This window comes from Symsagittifera roscoffensis, chromosome 1 (assembly GCF_963678635.1).
Source record: "Symsagittifera roscoffensis chromosome 1, txSymRosc1.1, whole genome shotgun sequence".
In the NCBI taxonomy this organism is placed as follows: domain Eukaryota; kingdom Metazoa; phylum Xenacoelomorpha; order Acoela; family Convolutidae; genus Symsagittifera; species Symsagittifera roscoffensis.
Genome location: NC_087062.1, coordinates 3,113,287 through 3,126,649, shown reverse-complemented (window position 1 = coordinate 3,126,649; position 13,363 = coordinate 3,113,287). Strand labels below are relative to the sequence as shown.

At 37.4% G+C, this 13,363-nt stretch overlaps 1 protein-coding gene and 1 non-coding gene across 2 annotated transcripts in view; both read left to right on the top strand.

Moving 5' to 3' along the window:
- Nucleotides 1-13,363, top strand: part of LOC134854239 (cilia- and flagella-associated protein HOATZ-like) — a 269,680-nt gene that overhangs the window by 148,168 nt on the left and 108,149 nt on the right. The gene's annotated exons all lie outside the window — the stretch shown is intronic.
- On the top strand, nt 12,489-12,561 carry Trnam-cau (transfer RNA methionine (anticodon CAU)). Its single transcript has one exon. It is a non-coding gene; the product is annotated as a tRNA-Met (tRNA).

The following is a 13,363-nucleotide window of genomic DNA, read 5'->3' as shown; positions in this document are numbered from 1 at the left end:
TATTCGAGTCGGTCGAAACATCAGTTGCGAACCCGGGTAAAATCGCAATACTTCTTTTTTCAGTTGCACAATTTTGCAGTTTTTTTTATCGGGAAAATTCGCGCGAACGTTTTGGTTGCGCGAAGTGGCAATATAACAACTTTTGGTCGCAATGGTCGCAACTTACCATTGTCGGTCGCGTAAAATTGCAGCATAACTATTTTGGCTCGCGCAAAGTCGCTCAAATTACTTCGGCTGCACAAAGTTGCAACATACCCAGTTTGAGTCCTAATAGTCGAAACATACCTAATTTGGGTCGCGATGGTCGCACCATACTCATTTTGAATCGCAATGTTTGGAACATGAGTCCCCAACCTCGACCTGAGGGCGAAGACGTGAAGTTTCGACTGCCGTTTAACTGGTCTCCTTAACCTGGTCTTTTTTCATACCAAGGATTGAAAATAAACATGCCGATAAATTGAGGTTGCACATAATGAAAATTTTGATTGAGCAAGCATCTTACTACTCAAACGCAAACAAAGCTGCCTATATCAGGGCAAAGCGCTGAATGTTCCGACTGACGTTTAAAATCTCGAATAGTTTTTGGCTATTGAAATATCGACAAACAAAAAAATCTAAAACCTGGGAGCTAGTTGGTGTTTGGTTGAACCAATCCTGGTTCAACAAAAAACTTTGGGACGGGTTTTTAATTGCATCATTTGATGATCTTTCTTTCTTGCTGAAAGGAGTATGCTCAAACTTAAGGGCACCTGCTGGGCACAGAGTCCTATAAAAAAAGATTATTTCAAGGTAATTCAAAAAACTGTATCAGATGCTGCGCTTGGTCTGACCATGAGTTACATAAACACCAGCCAATTATTATGATATTAATGAATTATTTACAAAACTTTTCAGAGCCCTAGTTCTGTATAATTTGTTGCTCTCTTCTTCATATCAAATGACGGATTGCATGATGACTTGCCGCAAACCCACACCTTTCAACATAATCGTTCGAGCATTTTTCAGATTTAAAAGTTTTTTTTTGTCTCCATTCAAACTCCAAATCTAATATTTTTGAACTTTGAATCGAAACAAATATTAGTGTTCCGATTACTTTTGAAAAAAAGGACGAAATATTTGTGCTCGGGCGATTTTTTTCTCCAGACCAATTTCGATTTTTTAACTAGCCATTTTTGGCTAAAGTTTCTATACCATCTAAAAAGTATTCTTGTCTTGACCTCAAAATTAAAAAGTATATTCCACCTATAATCAATTTTTGTAAAGTCAAACAAAAAAAATCAAACAAAAAAATTTGAAAGTTATGCACGTGTCTTAGTAAGCAAGAAAAAAAACCGACAACCACTGCAACATCGACAACTGAGCGGACATTTTATCTCAAGCAGTGCTCGTATTTGGATCAGAGCTCGTGTTCGGAGCTGAGCTCGTGAGTTTGGAGCAGAGCACGTGTTCGGAGTACAGCTTATTTGTGGATTGGTGCTCGTGTTGGATGCAGAGCCGGTGCTTGGAGCTCGTGTGTGTTTGGTACAGAACCGGTGCTTGGAACTCGTGTTTGGAGAGGAGCTCGTTTCTGGAGCAGAGTGGCCCGTGCTCGGGAAGAGTTCGAGTTTGGCTCGAGGAACGCTCGTGATATCATGAGGCGAACTCAGAGAATTATCAAACCGCCTAGTTATCTGGGGTATGATTCTGATTCGCAGCTCAGTGTTTCCAATACCAGCGGGTTTGAAGTGGAAGACTTGTTAATGTCACAAGATAACAATGACCGCGTTAATGTTACACCGACAAGTAATGGCCGCACAGGATTAACTCAAGCCATGCAAGACCTGTAAATAGAAGATGTGCTACCAGAAACTGATCCGAATCTCGAAAGCCATGACGAAGACATAATGATCGAAGCATTCGGTGCGTCACTTGACAAATCAACTTGTCTTGATTATTCGATTTGGACTGAAAGATGGGTGAAAAGTGTACGGTTGCCAAAAAGACTATATACTTTGCCTAATGGTAACATTGGTAGGAAGTACGTGGACCTCCTGACACATGAACTGAAGCTTCTTTCTACCACTGCTGATTCCACTTCAGAAAGAGTTCTGGCGATGAGTCGTGTTTTGTCACAAAGAGATCCATTGATCAAAGGATCAAAAGACATTCCATCAATTATTGGACGGCGCATTGAAGACTGGAAGGAAAACAAATTTGACAAGTTGTTGGCGGAAGCATTGAGATGTGGCAAAAAGAAACATATAAATAAAAATAATTTGAACGACAAACACGTCTCGAAAGTGTTTGCTTCATTATTGATGAAAGGCAAAGTAAGAAAAGCGATGCGGTGGCTCTCGGAGAGGGCAAGCGGGGGTGTGCTTGATCCGATGCAAGAGTTGAAGAAAGGTGTGACCGTTTTAAAGACTTTAAAGTCAAAGCATCCAGAGCCACACAAAACACATCTCTCTTCGCCATTGAAAGTACCAGTTTTACCCGACTTTGAAGATGTTATAATCAGATCTGCTTCCATTGAAAAAACAACACGTTCATTGCAGAGCAGTTCGGGAGTTTCGGGAACAGATTCTCAGCATTGGCAGACAGTTTTATTACGTCATGGGGCTCACAGTTCACACTTGAGAGACGAAGTTGCAACTCTTGCCACAAAAATGTGCGATCAAATCTTACCATGCTCGAAAGTGCGAGCACTGGTCTCTGGAAGATTGATTGCGCTTGATAAATGTCCTGGCGTGCGACCTATTGGCATAGGCGAGTATCTATGGAGAATAATTTGCAAAAGTGTGGCTGAGTTCACAAAAATTGACCTTGAAGAAACATGTTCGACTGATCAATTAGCTTGTGGGCTAGAAGCTGGCGTTGAAGGTGCAATTCATGCGCTCTCTGATCTTTTCGATGACAACAAGGAAGATGGCTGTGGTATGCTGTTGATGGATGCATCAATTGCTTTCAACTCGCTCAATCGTGAAACAGCGTTGTGGAATGCTCGAATTTTGTGGCCTAGATGTTCTAGATTTCTCTTCAATACTTACAGAGGCTTCGCGTCGCTTTTCGTTGCTGGCGCCGATGAAGGGATATACAGTATGGAAGGAACCACACAGGGAGACCCACTGGCAATGTTCTTCTATGGTGTTTCACTTCTTCCCCTGATTCGGAAGTTAAAGGATCCGAACAATGTGTTACAAAGTTGGTATGCTGATGATTCTGCGGCCATAGCAAAACTCAAGAAATAGAAGATATGGCTCAAAAACTTGATTGAGGAAGGTCACGCCTTCGGTTACTTTCCAGAGCCTTCCAAAAGTTTTCTGGTTGTCGATAAACAATATGCTGAAGAAGCGCATCACATATTTGACAAGTACTCGATTACTATTGTGGAAGGGTAGATGTTTTTGGGCGATTTCACTGAAGACGGAAATGAGAAGGAAATCATCTACCTGAAAAAGAAAGAACTTGAATGGGTAGACAAAATTGAGAAACTTTCTTTTGTGGCAAAAACAGAACCACAATGTGCTTTATCGGGACTGACTAAGTCCCTACAAGCGGTATGGAATTTTTCCCATTGTGTTTTGGGTGGTTCTAGTCAGCTTTTTCAACCGCTAGAGAACCTTCTGATGTAGAAATTCTTACCTGCGATACTTGGAACTTCGTCGATTTCATCAATGGAAAGACGTCTCTTTTGTTTGCCAGCAAGAAAGGGTGGTCTTGGAGTTTCTAACCCAACCAGTCTCGCTGATGAGTCTTACATGATGTCTTTATGATGCTATTGTTGATCAGCACGGTTTTCCCATAAAGACCACAGAGAGCAAATGTCTCGATCGCGGAAAAAACATCATCGAATAATGGGAGAAAAACATGAAGAGTTGCTGGGGGAGTTATTGAATGAGCTACCAGCAGACCAAGTTCGCGCAGTAAAAAGAGTCAATGAAGGAAGCTTGTCTGCCAGTGTTACCGATTGCTGCAGAAAACTTTGATCTTTCGGAAGTGGAGTTTCGGGATGCATTGCGTGTCCGGTATAACAAAAACCTGATCGCTTCGCCAATTTTTTGTGATGGCTGCTAGTCACCATTCACCCTACGGCATGCGTTAGCGTGCAAAAAAGGTGGTCTCTTAACTTAACGGCACAATGAGATTAGGGATGCTGTAGGCGAATTAGCTTCTTAAGTGTTGAAGGATGTACAGAGAGAGCCTGTTATTAGAGAATACAACCCGCAAGATGAGACACCCGCATTAATTGCAGATTTGTTTTGTCGTGGAGTTTATGTTAGACAGGGAGGAGCGTCTTTTGATATTCGTGTCTCTGACACCGACGCCTTCTCCGAACAGAAGCCTCATGAGTGTTTTGCACTCAGCAGAGGTTGAGAAAAAGACAAAATATTCAGACGCGTGTCAGGAAAGACGTGTATCTTTCACTCCTCTTGTCGTGTCTGTTGATGGGATGCTTGCTCCAGAATTTGCAAGTTTCCTTCGGAGAATAGGAGAAGCATTATCTACCAAGTGGGAGAAACCCTATAGTAAAACTATGAACTGCGTGAAGTGCCGGCTGTCCTTTTCCGTGCTCCGTGCTTCCAGTGTGTGCTTCCGAGGCACAAGGACCAAGTGGAGGAGTCTTGGCTCAGACCATGATTTCTTACCCTAGAGAATTTTTTACGGATAATCTACAATGAAGCAGACTCTGCTAGTAATGTGAAACGCGGACCTAAGCGAAACAAAATGTTGAAAAAATGAACCAAATAGATTTCTTACCCTAGAGACTTATTTACGGATAATATACTATGTGCAGACTCTGCTAGTAATATAAAACGTGGACCTAAACGAAACAAAATGTTGAAAAAATGAACCAAATAGACAATTGACTAATTTCCATTTAAAAAAGTTTCGTAAAGTAGAAGGGGTTTAAAAGGGGATGATTTTTAAATAGTAATAAAAATTTTCAACTAAAACTAATTTCTTTTATTCAAACACTAATCCCTAGACATTGTAAAGCAGTCAGGACGTTGAATACGAGAAGTCTTGTTGCTCAGACTTGCGCGACCAAAACCTGGCAACTGAAGACACGTGCGACTGAAAAAAAACCACAGTGACTGGCGCTGCTCAAAAGACCGTCAAGAACGGAGTTACATCAGAAACTAACGCGAACGGCGCGACTAAAAATTTCCAATTCCGGACCGGCGCAACTGGGAACAAATCGCCGCTAACTGCGCGACTGAGCAAAAATCCAAAAGTTTCTTCTTGAGTCGCGCCATTAGTCTTTTATTCAGTCACGCAGCTTAAGTCGTTTCTTATGTCGCGCCGCCTGTCGTTTTTTAAAGTCGAGTTGCTAATTTTTTTCTTAAATCGCGCCGTCAGTCTGTTTTTAAGTCACACCGTCATTAGCGGCGCGAATAAGCAAAAGCCTTACAGCGCGACTCAACGAATTACAAAAAGACCGACGACTCGTCTTCAGAAAATTTCGACATGAGTAATTTATTTGTTGGGGTGTATACTTACCTATTACATGTTTGAAAGTAACAATAACCATAGTTACCTATTACGCGTTTGAAACTATCAATCACTATACTTACCTATTACGCGTTTGAAAGTAACAATCACTATACTTATTGTTACGTGTTCGAAATTACTAATCACTATACTTACTTATCACGATTTTGAATTAGCAACCACTAAACTTACCTAATACATGTTTGAAAATAACAAAATTCATTTTTACTTTTTAAGCGTTTGAAATTAACAAGACAATAAAACAAATCAAAGATGAAATTACTTTCGTATCGAAAGTCGGAACAATAAACATTTTGCGCATTCTTGAGCATGCGCAAATTGTTTGTTGGGGCACTTAATTAACGATCACTATACTTGCTTATTACGATTTTGAACTAACAACCATTATATTTAACTAAATACGCGTTTGAAATTAACAATCACTATACTTATCTATAACGATTTTGAATTAACAATCACCGTAATTACCCAAATGCGCGGCGTTTGAAATTAACAATTACTCTACTTATTATTACGCGTATGAAGTTAACAATCACTATACCTACCTATTACGCATTCAAAGTTAAAGATTCAAAGAAAAAAGTCGAAGAGCAAATAAATATTTTGAGCATGCTTATTGGGACACATGATAATCGCTACAACCCCATGAAGTGCGCTTGAACCTGATTTTGGCTTCAACCCCTGAATTATTGATCATTTATGTCTATACTGTTCAGCAGTACATTCAATAGCAGAATAAGTACCGAAGAAAGAGATTGCCTGACAAAAGAAAAGAATTAGAAAAAATTGAATTGATGCCAAAAATGTAACTTCAACCAAGTATAGCGCGTTGGTGTCAGTTTAAGAATTTGCATTTTTTAAATCTTTGTTCGATCTAGTGAAAAAATTATATTTTTTTGTTGTACAAATTGTTTTCCCGTAGCCCATCTTGATTCATAATGACACGCGCGTGGAATTTCATTGAACTTAAGACGATAAGAATCTACGTTTCACTTAATTGATATTTAACATCAATACTATCCCCAATATTATTATGACAAAACATTTTCCAAAAAAAAAATTTTGCATGCAAAATCTTATTTTTTGTGTGCATAACATAGTCCTGGATACAATAATGTTGGATTTTTTTTCTTTTTTGCCTCATAACATTTTTTTCAAAACGCTAAATTATTTTTTGAATGGTGCGTTTGCTTATGCCTCGATCAATGTCTGATAAATACCTTTGGTGCGTTAGTATACCAAGGTATTCGTCATTAGCGTTCGGTCATTTGCGTCTTTGTACAAACACAGCTGAAAACTTTTCAGAAATTAAGTTAGAACATTTTTTTTGGTTTATGGAAAAACACCTATCATACAATTTCATATATGGAAAAATGCCATAGAGACTTCATACCATTTACTGTACGCATGGAATTGTATGAAACTGCATGACAAGAAGTTTTTCTTTCTCATATATGGAAGTTGTATGATAAGAAGTTTTGGTCGACCCGGGTAACCAATCAGGGGCGGAATCTAGGATTTTCTCGAGGGTGAGCGGATTTTCTAAAAATTTTCGAAAATTTTGACGACCTTTTTTTTAGGCCGGCCAAATTGATTTTTCGAGCTCTCCTAAAGCACTAAAAAGACGCTCTGTTTGCCCAATTTTCTGCGCCGAAGGCAAATTTTTGAAAAAACAGGTCAAAAAAGCCATTTTTGGGCACTTTGGAAAAATTTTGACAAAAAACTGCATTCTTTTGGCACGCTCTCCCACTCAAAGTTAGCATATATTGGCGCCAAAGGCGCCCTTAGAAAAATTTTAGGGTCGGTCGGCCAAAAATGGATTTCTTAAAAAGTACCAAAGGGGGACCCTTTGGGTCGGCAGGGGGTCGAATCCCTGAGGGGAACGTCCCCCCTCCCTAAATACGCCCCTGTAACCAATCAAAAAGCGGCATGTTTGCATTTCAGCGTGAAGCGAAAATACAAATTGCTGCATTCTGATCAGCTGAGACTGAAAATTTTTCACCAAGTAAGAAAAGTTATTCCTGAAATGATTTAGGGGGTTATTACTGAAACTTTTTCATCAAGTAAGAAAAATTATTCCTGAAATGATTTAGGGGGTTATTGTTCACTAAGTGCCTCAAACAAGGGTTGGAAAAATCGGGATTTATGCACTTAACGGCCCAAAATAAGTATTTTGCATCTTGATCTTAAGTCAATGTGGTTCAATCTGATTGGTTAATTAGCCAATCAAACGCAAACAACATGGTCCGGCATTACATTCAAAATTTGGAGCAGACAAAAATATTGGCCGAAAATAATTTTTATCTGCTGAAGCCAATTTTTAAAAATATTTTAGCTCAAGATAAAAAAAATTGATTTTAGGCAGTTTTGCGCATAAGACCTAAAAAATCATTTGGTAAGCAGAAAATCAATTAATAGACGTTTATGTCAATATGTTGAATTTGTTTCTTCAATTTTTTAAAGATCAATTTAATAATTGGTGATCGTTAATTTTTGTAGAAATAATAGGTTTGACAAAACTGACGGCCCGGAAAAGCGGCTTTTCTTGACTCTTCGGAACAAGTTTCTGCTGTAAGTAAAGTAGTAGATGTGAGGCTGATCGAAGTGGGGGGGGGGGGGTGCTTTGCCTGAAGACCCCAATGTATTAAGATAGGTCTTCAGGCTTTGTTTTAGGATAGATAATATGTTTCCCAATGTTTTAGATAGGTTCTAGGTTTCAGATGGAGATGGTACGTTTCAAAAATTTTGCTCAAGCTTTTTTGGTCAAACCGGGTGTACTTAAAAGCTGGTTATTGATCAAAATGAACACTTTCAAAATAAAAAATATTTACCACTTGGGTTGGAGAAAAAGATAGTTCATTATTCATACTATACAATCATTGATTGTGCAATAATCATAATAACGCCTTAGAATAGTTTATTTAGGAGAGTAATAATATACAGACAGGTAAACAATAAACCGCATGTACAAATCAAACCCACCAAGGATCATGCAAAAAGCTATGCAGCTTATCGAGGCATGACCCTGAAAAAACCTATGACAGGAGATAATATCCGACTTGATGATTCAAAAAAATAAATCTAGAAGATCTCAATTATCATTAAGAAACAATGAAAACATTTTTTTTGAAATACCCATTTAGTTGATGCTCAGTTAACTGGTTTAAGTTAGCTGGTATCAGCTCGTTTGATTTCAAAAAATTATAATATTTAAGAGACTCATTTTTCCATGAACGCTGCATTATTTGTGTTCTAGTTTTCATGCTTGGTAAAGTTTTTGCCACAGAGGCCCGAGTAACCCGACGATTATTTAGAGATTCCAAATTAAAAGTTTCAAGAGGAGTTTTACCACGAAGTTGATTAAAAGTTTCTTTAAATATTTGTCTGAAATATAAGTCAAAAACGGTGTCAATCTCAAGCGAATGTAGGATATATGAGGCATGCTCAAATTTTCTCTTGAAACAAATAATTTTAAAAATACGTTTCTGCATCAAAAATATTTTTTCTGATAGGCTTTTTGATGTTGCACCAAATGCAATTAAACCGTAGGAAATGAGTGGCTTTGCATAGCAGTTATAAAATTTAACCAGCACATTTTTTGAGAAATAGTTTCTACCCTTGAATAGTAAACCGTTAAAGTTAGCTAATTTACTACAAACAATATTAATATGACTTTCAAATTTGAGTCTGTTGTCCATTTGAATTCCTAAATACCTAAAATCAGAAACCTCGGCGAGTACATTATTACCAAAAGAAAATATTTCATTTAAGTTATCTCTTCCAAATTTCTTTATTTTGCACTTCTTTTGATTTATGAGCAGTTTGTTATTATTGCACCAATTAAATATTTTGTTTAATTCTGTCTGGAATTTCGTTTTGGATGCAAAATTTTGAGCATCAACTACCGTTGTATCATCTGCAAATAATGTTAGTTTAACGTTGCTGGCCGACGGCATATCATTTATGTATAAAAGGAACAGAAACGGCCCGAAAACTGAACCTTGAGGAACACCTTTTGTACATTCTCGCATATTCGAGACCGATTGATTTGAACAAACATATTGCTTTCTCCCTGTAAGATAGTTTGTCATTAACTTGTGAATTTTCCCTCTGAACCCATATTGATAAAGTTTGTCAAGCAAAATTTTCCGATCAACTGTATTAAATGCTTTTTTCAAATCAATAAAGCAGGAGTAACCAAAATTTTATTATCAATTGATTCACGAAAAAAGTCAGTAATGGACAAAATGGCATGAGTACAGAAATGATTACTTCGAAATCCAAACTGATGCTTATCGATCAAGTTGTTTTTAGCGGCAAAACTGGATATGCGCTTGAAAATTTGTTTTTCAAAAATTTTACTTATACAAGACAACAAACTAATTGGACGGAAGTTATCGGGTTCAGTTTTGTCGCCATTTTTATACAAAGATAAAATTTTTGCAATTTTGAGAAAATTAGGAAAACACTCGAATTTTTCGAAGCAGATATTTAAAAAAAAAAGCGCTAAATGGTCAGCCAGCACCGGAGCAGAAAATTTTACCATTTTACTACTTATCCCATCATGACCAGTAGACTTTTTATTGTTCAAGTTTTTAATTTCCTCCAGTAACTCATCTCGATTGGTATCATATATAACGAACGTGTTTTTATTAACTGAAAAATTTGATCTATACACGTTTTGTTTGAATTTTTCTGTTAGTTTTTCTCCAATAGTAGCAAAGTGTTCATTGAAACCCTTAACAACGAACGAAGCAGTATTCACATTTTTTTTACCACAAAAACGTTTTAAAGCATCAAAAATTCCGGACGAGTTCTTCTTCCTCGTTATCATGTTATCATAGTACCGGCGTTTACTCACCCTTATAGCCTTAATAACATTGTTCCTACATGAGGTGAAATTACTTCTGTTTTCAATGGATGGTGTCTGAACCCACTTTTTGTGTAACACATTTTGGTTATTCATCATTTTCTTCATTTTCAGATTAATCCATGGGTGGTTGTTTTTATTCTTTTTTCGGATTTTTTTTGAGCAGTACTTTGAAAATTCATCAATCAAGATTTGGGTCATTTCAATGATGTTAAGGTCAGGATCATCATCATTAATTTTGTTCAATTGATTTTTAGCGAAAATAAAAATTTTAAACAATAATCATCATTCAGTAGTAAATCATAGTTGAAATCCGATTTATAAGAATCCACGTTTTGCTTTTCTGAAAAAATTTTTAGGTCACACATAAGTCCATAATGGTCACTAATGTGACAATTTATTGTTGTTACTTGAGTTTCCTCCGCCGCAAGTATATGGTCAATGCATGTACTTGATGTTTTAGTTACTCTAGTTGGCTCGATATTTTGAACTTCTAAGTCAAAAGAAAGCAGAAGATTTTTGTAGTCAATAAAGTTGCGCTGGCTACCTATAATACCGATACTTAAATCACCCATTAGCAAAATTTCACCGCTTAATGCTTTCATTTCAAGCAAAAAAACTTCGAATAAAATCAAAAAAGTTCTAGTTTGAGATTTGGCGGACGATATATTATGCAAACATTTAGTGGACTGTGATCGACAAAACACATCTTCATAACTATGTGCTCCAAACTGACTGGTAATTTAAAAAAACTACAGTTAAGGCCAGTTTTAATGAAAGCTGCAACGCCCCCACCTCTAGCGTTTACGCGGTTTGAACAGACAATATTGTCATAACCTTCTAAGTTATATATGCCAATAGGATCATTGCCTGAGAGCCATGTTTCAGTCAGCCCGACTGAAACGCCTTCAACAATGTTTTAATTTTTTTACTTTCCTAAACATCAATCATAGGTTAGGGTTGTGCAGTTACTAGTAAGTAAAATTCGTTTACCAGTAAGTTACTAGTAAGTTACCACTTTTTTACTAGTAAGTTACTTTTACTTACTAGTAAGTTTCAAAAACTCAGAATCTGCTTGAAACTACCAAAATTGAAGACTATTCATTTTACACGAACTCAAAATCCGCTAAATTATCATTATGATTAATATTATCAAGTGAAGCAGCGTTACATTATATGAAAACATGTTTATCTGCTCTTTCGACTGATAATTGAGCCTCATTTTTTTTCAAAAATTTCATTTTGGTTCAACTTACTAGTAATAAGCCTTATTTTGCTTACTAGTAAGTTACTAGTAATTTTACTAGTAACTTACTTACTAGTAAGTAAGTCCGCACAACCAACCCTATCATAGGTTTATATTTTGAGAAACAGCCAAAAACTGCTAGGAAAAGATCATGAAATGGAGAAATTCTTTAAACCAGTCTTCAAATTAATCATAGTTTGACTTTTTGAGAGAATGTTCGTCTTGAAGTCCTTAATTTTACGATTCGGCTTGATGTCCGGCACCCATTCGTACTTTAACTGACATCATCAAAGCAAAAAGGTAATAAATTTTGAGGCTGTTTATTTGCATTAGGGACCCGTTTAGTTTCTTGGGACCCCTCTTCGTTTTTCGAAATTGAAAACAGGTGGGGGAGTGGAAAAGAGCTTTTGAGTTCAAGTTAGTTGCTGAGATGTGCTGTGGTTTAGTTCACGCATACGCGCTTAGTATTTAGTATTTTGACAATCGAGTATACTGACGCTTTTTTGTTGATGCTGTCAATTTAATCGATTGGCGGCCTACATATTTGGACTCAAATCAACTGAACATTCCTTCTGTATATTGAGTTCTTCCAGTAACCCCCCCCCCCCCCCCGTAAAATCACAAAATGAAACTGTTCAAAAATTGTTCACACGGCATTATGCATGAAGAAAAAGTTGTAAAATTTGTTGGCCTGTTCACGCTAACATGTTTTATTGCAGTTTATAACATGAAAAGTCATCTTAAACAGATTTTAATCGAATCAATTTTACAAAAAATTAAAGGGGGGCTGGAAAAGAGCCGTATATTGATGCTGTCAATTTAATCGATTTGCGTCCTACATATTTGGAATCAAATAAACTGAAGTTTCATTGGATATCAGCGACCATGGCGCAGTCGGCAGCGCGTAAGTCTCATAATCTTAAGGTCGTGAGTTCGAGCCTCACTGGTCGCATAGTCCTTTTGTTTGGCTCAATTTCCTATTTTCCTCTCTTCATCTCACGCGATTATGAATTTTATGGTGTAACGAGTGGTTTTAAATGGTTAATTATGAAGACCAAATATGTTTGTCAAAACCTAATTGGTCTGTATGTCAATTTTCATAACAATCCAACAATGTGAACAAAATTTTGGCTCTTTTTCCTTTTCCCCCATCGGCAAAAGTTTTAAGTAAATATTTCGTTCACGTTGTCCGATTGTCATGCAAGTTGAAATGCAGACTAATTAGGCCATGATGTTCGTGTCGGGTGGGGGGGGGGGGGGTGGGTTTGAGTTGCCAAAACCATAATTAGAAATAAAACTCTTCAACGACTTGACTGTGAATAAAAGCTCTTTGCCTCTTCCACATTTCAATTTCAATTTGGAAAAAGCACGTTGTCATAATGCAAATGCAATTAAACGGTCGCGTTTAACTTTCCTGCGGTTTTTTCTCCTTTGGTCGCGGACACATTGCCTCGGTCTGCACATAGTCTGAAAATACCCAAGTTTGGTTGCGACCCTCTGATCATAAAACCACAAACCTTGACCCGGTCAACTAACAATTGTGAACAGATTTGCTCTTCATACCTTACATCGCAACCTCACATTACATCGCAGCCACGATTACATGTTAACAAAACCAGTCAAAATCAAAAAAGCCAAGTCGATGTTCTGAAAGGGTGGGGGAGGGGGGTGTGGAAAATTTCCCGAATAGATTCTCTGAGCGGGTCGTTTCCAGTCCAGCTCGGATTCTTGCAAGTTGATCAATATTCGCTACC